The sequence below is a fragment of the Mercenaria mercenaria genome, chromosome 11 (genome assembly GCF_021730395.1).
Source record: "Mercenaria mercenaria strain notata chromosome 11, MADL_Memer_1, whole genome shotgun sequence".
NCBI classification, from domain to species: domain Eukaryota; kingdom Metazoa; phylum Mollusca; class Bivalvia; order Venerida; family Veneridae; genus Mercenaria; species Mercenaria mercenaria.
This window is the reverse complement of record NC_069371.1, coordinates 46,838,413-46,848,606: the sequence shown is the minus strand read 5'-3', so window position 1 is coordinate 46,848,606 and position 10,194 is coordinate 46,838,413. Positions and strand designations below refer to the sequence as shown.

At 33.3% G+C, this 10,194-nt stretch overlaps 1 long non-coding RNA gene across 1 annotated transcript; it reads left to right on the top strand.

The window, feature by feature from the left end:
- Positions 1-7,102: 7,102 nt before the first annotated feature.
- On the top strand, positions 7,103-9,817 carry LOC123558001 (uncharacterized). Its single transcript, XR_008366027.1, has 5 exons — positions 7,103-7,262; positions 7,723-7,822; positions 8,327-8,424; positions 8,832-8,916; positions 9,526-9,817. It is a non-coding gene; the product is annotated as an uncharacterized LOC123558001 (long non-coding RNA).
- The last annotated feature ends 377 nt before the right edge of the window (positions 9,818-10,194 follow it).

Below are 10,194 nucleotides of genomic sequence, written 5' to 3'. Positions count from 1 at the left end.
AAGTGTAAATTTGAAAATAAACAATTATCGCCATTCTGCACTGTATACATGTACAAATTGACAGTATACAGATTAACACTGATCTAAACGAATGTAGATTGGATGTCATAGTGTAGACCTATGCATGTTTGTTTGCGTGCTTGGTCGATTTCATTACAAATACCACTCAGCCACCAACTGGCTATTTTATCACCGGTGATACTGCGCTAATACAAGTACGCGCTAATAAGTCGAAACTACTCAATTTAAGGCGTTTGCACTAAAATTTAGCTGCGCCAATATAAATACACTTACAGTAGCTCAACAGACTTTCGTCACCAAAAGTTAAAAAGATTCTTTTTTTTTTTCTTGGATTACTCGTAACTTTTCAAACCGTTTCAATTACGTTTTATATATATAGCAAATCACCGGTGACATAGGTTATCAGTGGGTTATCTGTGGTTCAACTGAATAAGAGAAAGTACGGATGATCAAACTGTCTTAGATGGAATTTACTTACCTTAATCAAATTGAAACAGATTTTGCAGTTTATAGAAAATTATTTATTTGAGGGATAATAACCGTTGATGAGTATACACTTTACATTTGTCGACAAAACAAGATAGTTACGAAAGTCCACACGATTTAAATGCGAGAAATAGACATGTTTTTTTTTTCTGAAATGTTTTCTAGACCTTCGGGATAATGGAGCCTAATTAAATTTTTCATAAAAGAATTCTGCTAAAGCCAATGCTAGGATACGTGAGAGGTGTTGCGCGTATCACTGCCTCCCATCAAAAGACTCTGTCAAACCATGTCTGCCATTAATTCGACTGGTTTTGTTATATGCTTTAAAAGGATATTATATATTCAATTTGTATAACAACAGCAACAGAAGTCTTTAAGTATGGCGGCCTTATAATGCACCCCACCTCCCACGTAATTGTGTTCAGTGTTGTCTTTTGGATTATCGAGTCCGGTCAATTTTATTATCATAAAATTCTGCTTAAGTCTATGCTAAAGGGTGTGAGTGGTATTGCACATTTTATAACCTCTTATGAACATACTCAGTAAACAGAGTCTGTTATTATTTTTCTTCGCTGCGTTCCTTGCTTCTTAAGGACGTTATAGATTGTTTTAGAATATCATGTATTAGGTGGTGCTACAAATGTAGGGGACCTCGGTGGTGTTGCTGTATTGCACATTTCATTACCGCTCACAAACGGGTTCAGTTAAACCAAGTCTTATATATATTTTCTTGGATGAATTTAGTGCCGCCAAAGGCTCTTTTTACAGAACAGTTAAAGAGTAGTAACATGGTGGACATAAATGTTGCGTCTTTAAGTTAATAATGCCAGGCGGCTTAATACTTAACATGAGTTGTAACTGTAAAATGAAATATACTCCGAAATGTATATTAGATAAGCTTGTTCGAATTATTTGCATTCATTTAAGGAAATACACACTCGGGTAAAATTATTTGTTTGTTTGTTTATTTGTTTTGCGTTTAACGTCGTTTTACAACAGTATTTCAGTCATGTAACGGCGGGCAGTTAACTTGACCAGTGTTCCTGGATTCTGTACCAGTACAAACCCGTTCTCTGCAAGTAACTGCCAACTTCCCCACATGAATGAGAGGACGAAAACTTAATTGTAAAGAAAGTATTACCCACATTTTTCTGACATGCTTACTTAATAGATCTATGTTTTCTTACTTTGCCATTATGGGTGCGTCATTTACATGTTTTGCTAACCTGACCTACGTATGCTAGGTTTAGATGACAGTTTAAAACTGCTATAAGATATCACAGTCCAGTTTTTCTTTCGACCGTACTCATTTTTATCAGAACGATATAAAGTAATGACAATTTGATGGTCAGGTTATTTGTAATATGTTTCCGCGACTTCACATAAAGTTATACAGTGACTGTCTTTGACCACCTTTCAAAGCGACCAGAATTTAACATTTTCCGTCACCTTATAATGAAAATATCTCCCAAGAATCCCTAATAGTAACCGACAAATAACAATTAAATCTACATTTCCACATTTGATTTGATGCAGGAAAATTCGTTATTTTGCATGTATTTTTAACGGCAACATCAATTGCGTCATATTAGTGGTCGTGCCATATTGCCAAAAAACATGTAGTCTAATGGTAAAATACCAGTCTCAACTACCCTGACTCTACCTAATGACCAGCAATAATGGTTCAACTTAGCTAGTATAGTCCTTAAATATGTGTGACCACGTGCCGTGCGTGCATCTGCCTGAGGACAGTCCTATTGGTTTTGTATCGAAGTGGCATTTGCCGTAAAACCAAGTATACCATAATTCTAATCATACATAATTAATACATTGTTCTCTGAAGAAAAAACATAAGAAACAACGGAGTCATTAAAGTGACATTCGATTCTTGTGTTTCAAATATTACACTATTTTGTTAATTTCGTAAAAAGGAAGTATCATTTCGAACAAAATCTTAAATGCAGTTAAAATAGTGTTTAAAAGGTCCGTCTTACCATCAGTCCGTCCATTTCCTTTTCTTGTGTAAACAAACCCTCCTACTTTGTACACACCATCACATAAAATGGACGTGCGCATGTAATGACTTTTATATCTGAAGTTTTTCGAGTTATAAATAACCCTTTTTTGAACTTTACAATATCATAACTGTTCTTGTAGTTTAAACATTCAAGTCTTGTTACAGTTCCCTTCCTTTTTAATGCAATTTGAAAACATCATAGATATACAGTCAACAATCGCATGTGTCCAGAATTTCATGTCCGATTTCGTTCCTTAAGTTATTACACTTTTTGAACTTTGCAGTATTACAACACCAGTTTCCTTTTAATTTCAATTGAACTCAATTTACAACATATAGTGTACATTTGCAGTCTGTTGGCAGTTTTAATTACAACATTTTGTTTGTGTTTTGCCCCCTTTTTATACATTATAACATTATTCTATTGAAAATTTTCAGGGCCTTTGTGTCATACAATAATAAAATCACTCTGACTTTTCAATGAAACGTCTTAACAAGTCAAGTCAGCTTACAGTATTGCGAAATGTACTACCGTTTCAGGTGTGGTGTATATATATAGGTGTCATTCATTAATATTGCACATTTGTATTTATTGGCAAAGTCCTTGCCGCCATTTGTGAACAATTCTAACCTAAAAGGACAAAAAATAAATGTGTGTAAAAATCACTAAATTAGTATTCGATGATGAAGATCACAAGGTTAAAATCACAATGTTTGACGCATGTGAACTATTTCATAATTTGTTTACTACAAATATTCATAAGAAATCCAAAAGTTCATAAACTGACCTCTTTAAAAAAACAATAGTTAACAAAATACCATCGAATGTTGCTGTTTTGCCAATACAGTCCCTAATGCACTTTCACTTGCGATTACAAAGTATGCAAGGTAATTGTATGAAATTGATAGGAGATTAGTTATTCCAAGACAAATGCACGTTTTGAAAAGGTAAGTTTGTTTGATTTGTATAAAACGTTTTGATGAATGTAAGTATTTGTATACATGTTATGCAATTTTGAAATAAATAATAAATTTGAAGAAATGATTCATTTTAATTATCGTGCATAATAAGTAATTTTTTTGTCAAACGTTTCTTTTTAGACACTAATACATTGTTGTGAACCAATTTCTTTTATTTGGGAGCAAACGCTTAATAGATATATGTACCAGATCTATACAGCGCCCATCCAAAAGTGCTTGACATACATACAAAGGCAGCCATTTATCTCGCCAAATTCATCCTAACACAGTCTAGCTATTTGCAAATAGACAGCCTGGTTCTTTAACGCGTCCGTCCGATGTACTAGGTCAAGGTCGCACTTGAAAGTCAAAGGTTAACAGTGTCTGTTAATGTCTGCTCTAAAACTATGCCATCATTCAAGGGATTTTGACATTATTGAAGAATTTTAAAATGGTAATTTTAATGAAAAGGCGGATTGATATTAGTCATAAGTCTCAAACATTACGGCTGTGGCAAAAACTGGTTAGGGGTACATTTTTATGTTTGTTGGACAAGGAAGAGAATATTAAAAACGTTTACCAGCAGCACACGCTCATGAGAATATCCTTCATTTTGGTGAAAACACAAAGGTTTTACGCAAGAATAATCAATACTTACAAGCTAAAATGAAGTCAAAATAATGAAAAGACCTTGATATACATTGTTCAAATGCGGGCGTACTTAAACCCAGATTCCCGTCATCCACTAAAATATTTTATTTCAAATTGATTAATGATAGATCAGTTTAACACAGTGTGGCATTGTATAGAACTCGGATGGAAAGAGAAGTAGCCAAAAAAATAGTCAAATAGGCAACCTTGAAACAGACGCATAAAATATAACGTTAACCTTTACCCTGATAAATTTCTAAAATGGACTGGTCCATCATTCAATTTGGGCAGTAACACTTATCATTCAAAAGGGTGTTCACTGAAAATTTACTGACTGAATAGCGAACAGTGCAGACCATGACCAGACTGCGCTGGTGTGCAGGCTGATCTTGGTCTGCACTGGTCTCAAAAGCAGGATCTCTTGCTGCCGGCAGGCTAAAGGTTAAAGCTAAATGCCGTGTGCAAAGCACTGGCACCAGAACAGAAAGGATATGCCTCTGTACATGTTATACCCTACCCCTAGGTATTCTATAAGAAACATGGTCATGAACCGGAAAGTGCACTAACCCGTTTCAATCGTACATTTATCAACTTAAACGCGCAGTTCGGTGGAAGGGTACCTAGTATATTGAACAAGCGATAATTTATCTTCCAACATGCACCAATCACATTGTCTCAATATTCCATATTGCTGAGAGTATCAACATATTTTACGCGTTCGTCAACGTTACAGAAAAAACTTGGGTGACCTTCCCTAATGAACATCCGGTCTAGAGGTCACGGCAATGTGCACATGTTAGGCGAAACGTAAACAAACAAAAACATCTTTTATATAATTTTTAATTTTAAATCATACATTGGCCTACATCTGTTCTGTTTATTTTATTCGTTTTGCACATTTATGCTGCATTTTCACATATTAGCGAACACATGTATTAAAATGACGATTGACATACATTTTCACAACAGCCAATCAAAATGGTTTTGTAATCTAGAACGGAACTTCACCAGGGAAGGTCACGCAAGTTTTTTTTTTTTTTTTTTTTTTTTTGTAACGCTGAAAAACTATAAACTACGCGTTGTTTTTGAAAGATAAGAAGTATTGAAGAAATGTGACCGGTACACAATGAAAGATAAATTACCACTTGTTTGATATCCATAGTACACATTTACCGAACTGCGTGCTTTAGGTATGAAATGCGCGATTGAAACGGGTTAGTATCTTTTCCCCTACATGACCATGGTTCTTACAGAATACCTAGGGGTAGGATATAACATGCACAGAAGCATTTTCTTTCTGGTCTGGCGCCAGTGGTGCAAAGCACCTGAAATGTACATTCAATGGGGAGCATTAGTCAGTTACTTCCCCTGATTATGTCCAAGAAGTAGATTGGTCCTTCCTCTGTTTTTATCGTTGACTTCTTTGTAATTTTCAAAAGCAATATCTTTACTAAATTTCATTGGATTGGAAAATGATTAAGGACAGGTTTTCTTTTAGTGGCCTTCTGCTAAATATAGGTTTGAATAATCATTCTTATTTAGAAACCTACACATAAAAGCATATTTATTTTGACCAACCGCAACATCTTGGATAAAGGTTATAACAAAAAAGTCAGAGGAATCCAACTGAAAGGGGCCAATGTAATATTTGGTTATCCTTGTGCTTTATCATATAACCTTTCAAGAGAAGTAACAAGTTAATGTTCCTCATTGCAATAACAGATAACAACACTTTCATACGAAAGACATCGGTAACATATGTAACCATTGTGACATATTTTCAACAGTATAAGGCAAGTGAGATATGTCATGTTTTCTTATCGTGGATAAGTAACTTTGCTACGTTTTGAACCTGATTTATAATCTCCTTTACACCAGTCAAGTACAGGACAAATTTGCCAACCGCTTTCGATCATTTATCAAGTTTTCAGCTCCAGACATTATATTGACAGCTTTCTTTTGGACATGATATTGCTTTGGGCAGTACTTCCAACAATAGAGAGTCGTTTATAATTATGCATTTTACATGTACATAAATATACATAAAACACGTCATGCAGAGGCGAGCAGCGTTAGATAGGGGAGGGCATGTCAAAGTTGTAGAAATAAATTAAACATTACTTCAAGGGAAGTTGCAGTGATAATTGTAATAAATGACTGTTTACTAAAAACTTCAGCTTGTTAAATTAATCTCAGTGACATCAACTTGTTTAAGGTATTTGCTAGTAGATGAATTCTTCCAACTTTATCCTAAACGTTTAAAATACATTTTTTATTCACACATGGACTTAATTCTTAATACGGTTATATTTAGCAGGATGGAAATCTCAAAATGAAGTCCCATCATCAGGTTGTAGCTGTTTCACTATATATTACCTTAAATGAAGAAATTACAAAAAAAATCACCATTTTTCAAAAGTAACGTAGGAATATTTAAATTTCAGTTCTCCAAATCGTCAGCAATATTGATTTTTTAAAAAGCATGCCTTCCTAACTACACTGAATGTTTTATACAAGGCGTTCTTTGAAACTGTTCCTGTATAAGTCTATTTAAAACAAGTGAATCCAATGACGGGGTCAGTTTTGACAACAGATAACCACTACACAGTCCTACATGCCTAATTTAAGCTAGAATCACACTGCCCCGGATGGGCTTGTGGATGAGTTCCGGATAGCATCCATAACGAATCCGTAGAACTCCTGTCTCATTCGTAAGTCATCCGGTATATCCGTTCAGAAATCGGGAGCATCCGGGGGCAAGGGTGCAAAGTTTTGAACATGCTCAAAATTTTGCCACGGATAATATATCCGTAAGGAATCCGTAATAAATCCGGGTCCGTAACAGTTCTGAAAAGATCGTAACAGATATTAAAAGATCGTAACAGTCCGGAAGACAATAACTGTGGTCAAAAGAATACGAGCTATTACGGTTTTATTCCGGTTCAAATAAGGTTAATTAAGGTAGACATAGTACTAGAGCCGATTTACGCAATCGAATACCGCCGGAAGTAGAACATTTATGTCAACACCGGTTTCGTATTTTCACGTGAAATCGGCCGAAAACTGAGAGGTTATCAACAAATTATAAGTTTACGGGTACCATGCGGATTTTTCATGCATTTAAACGGTAAGTATAATGTTTATGGATTATTCAATACAGTATGAAAGTAAACTGTTACGCTTTAAACGGAAATTATGAAAGAAAAGTCGATAAGAAAATATTGACTTTCTACTTTCACTTTCATTTTCGCTTTTTAAATTGCCCAAAAATGTTCTTTCTATTAATTTGTTTTTTCTTGTTTTTTGTTTGTAGATACATAACCCTATAGCAAATTATTGTGTGAAATGACAGGTTATTTAAAGCATCTGTGATTAACTGGGACTAATTTACCGATTTTTCCTTTTAGGGTGACCTTTGACCTTATAATAGCTTATAGTCTGTTCTATGTATTTTAGCTGTAGTCAGAACAGAATGTAATTGAGATAAAATGAATTTTCAAAAGAAACTGTTGCAAATTGTAGGAAAAGAATAACATAATATATTTATAATTATAAGTTATTGAAATATTATAATTACCTCATTTCAGACAGAAGTACAAGTGAACAGATGACACATTAAAGTGGCTGCAGAAGCTTGAAAAGTTAGATAGAGCAGGGACAGTCAAAACTGTGGGATAATACTTCTGTGTAATTTCTTTTTAAAGGCAATTTTTACAGGATGGAAGGGTATCTCATACAATGTTTTACAATTTACATGTAGTTTTATCTCTCTTTATGATGTTGAAACAAGTACACAATTCAGTGACATCTAATTAACACTTGTAAACTATTGACAGTTGATATATATATTAGACAGTATTTGATAAAATGCAATTGCCTATCAATATTAAAAAGAGCAAACAGTTGACAATTAACAGGCAGGTCATTCTTTTAAATGACACCATAAATAAACTTTCATAATTTGTTTTTCTTCCAACTTCTAGATTTAGACTGGAAGCCATTCCAAACTATGAACTGGTAAATTACATAAGGAGTCATGTAATGATTATGGATGGGATACATTATACTTTTATGGACAATAATAATTTGAAATAATGATATTTTTTTTAGGTTAAGGTGATTTTATAAAGATGGTGTTATGGTTTTTGCATGATGAGTCTTTTCACAGATTTTATCATTTATATATTTCAGGGTGTCCAGCATGTCTAGTCAGGTTGACAGAGTGAAAGATGGTCTGATGGTACAATGATGTACAAATGATACTCTTTAACAAGTTTAACATGTCAAAGGTAATATAATGCCAGTTATTAAAATTACATTCCCATAAACATTTAACAGATACACATTGTAAATGTAATTAAAATGATTTTATGAAGTTTCATGAAGGATGGTACAGCCAACCATTTTGAATCAAGAAATTTTGACTTAGGTAAAGATATCTATTCTGACTCCTTAACTCTTAGCCTTTCATATGATACAGAGATAAAAGAACTACTATTGTCGGCCACTAACCATGTTTCAAAGCTTTTAAACACACTATAGCAATAACCATTTTGTTTAAATATCTTTAATGCAATGTTTTCTTGATATCTGTCACTTGATGTTTTCAATGGATTAGAGTCCTAATTTAATGTAAAGTCTGTAAATTTCAGTAATGGAAGTACAAAATTTGTAGAAAGTTGTTTCTTTATTTCAGTGTAAAATGTTCTGTGGATTCATATGATGAGAATGCCAATGTTGATCTGTATGACTTAATTAAACATAGATATTTATACCTTCAGGTAATTGTTTACAATATTCAAAGAGTTACAATGTAATTCAGTTATTGATTTGGCATATATCACTTCAAGAGGCTTGTGTAAAGTTTGTTTCACATGAGACCAAGGGTCAAGTATGATATATAAACTTTACACTTACAAAAAGAAATTATACAGTACCAAATAATTACAGACTTATGAATGTAACTTTCCAAATATTTTACATTTTCCTCCTGAAATTAATTAAAAAGGTAAACACAATTCTATTGTTATAAGCTTAAAAAGGTGAATGTAAGATATAACTTATGAAATGTCAAGTATAAGGTGTGTTATTTTCAAAGTATTTAAGATATAGAATAAAATATAGCCTGCCATCATAATATTCTAAAATACATAGTGTGTCATACATATATTTTAGGTCAAATAGTAAGGTCAAGTGAGTGACTTAGGGTCACTATTGGCCTCTTGATATATTCTACTAAAATGGGTCTTATGCATAAGATATGCTGAAGTTTTATTAATCCAGTAACACTTTTATTCTACCTGTTATTCAGAAATATACATATTTTGAATATTAAAGAGCTGCAGACACCTCGAATACAGAGTTACTACATTATGCATTTCTTTCTTCAGATATATACCTGTGAAATCTTCAGTGTCACCGTTCAGCTATTGTTCAAGATCAGTGTCTGCAGCTTGCACAGTTTAGTATAGAGGAACCTTCTGAATCAATTTTGTTACCTATTTGCTGTTATTGTAGGACGCATATGTAGAGAGCAACAAGTCCTGTCCAACTGTGCATGTAAATGTGATTCAGAAACTTTGAGAATATGTAAACATTACACTGTTATAATTTTCAAAATACTGTGTCTTGTAGTGTATCAGTACTGTTTTGTCTCAGTTTATAGCACAGTATGTTCACAAATCAAACTTAAGATCATAGTTATCAGTATTATTAAAATCATTAATTATTTGTATGGTGACAAAATTTAATTTCATGCAATACCACAGTAAAACGTTTGATAATTTTCGTTTTTAAAGTTGTAAGTTTAAAGTTGGCATAAATTGTTTTTCTCCTTCATTAATCTAAAAAGCGATTGGTCATTATAATTGCAATATCATTTTAGTGTGACAAAGTTTATATTGAACTAAAACGCTAATGTAAATTTTTGAACTATTCAATGCATTTTCTTCAGTCTTAAAACATTTGTTTATCGTACATGTCATGACCCATAACTCCTCCATATTACTTGTGTTTTGTCCTTTTTCGTTTCACTGAAGGATAGGTAGAGGTATTGCACA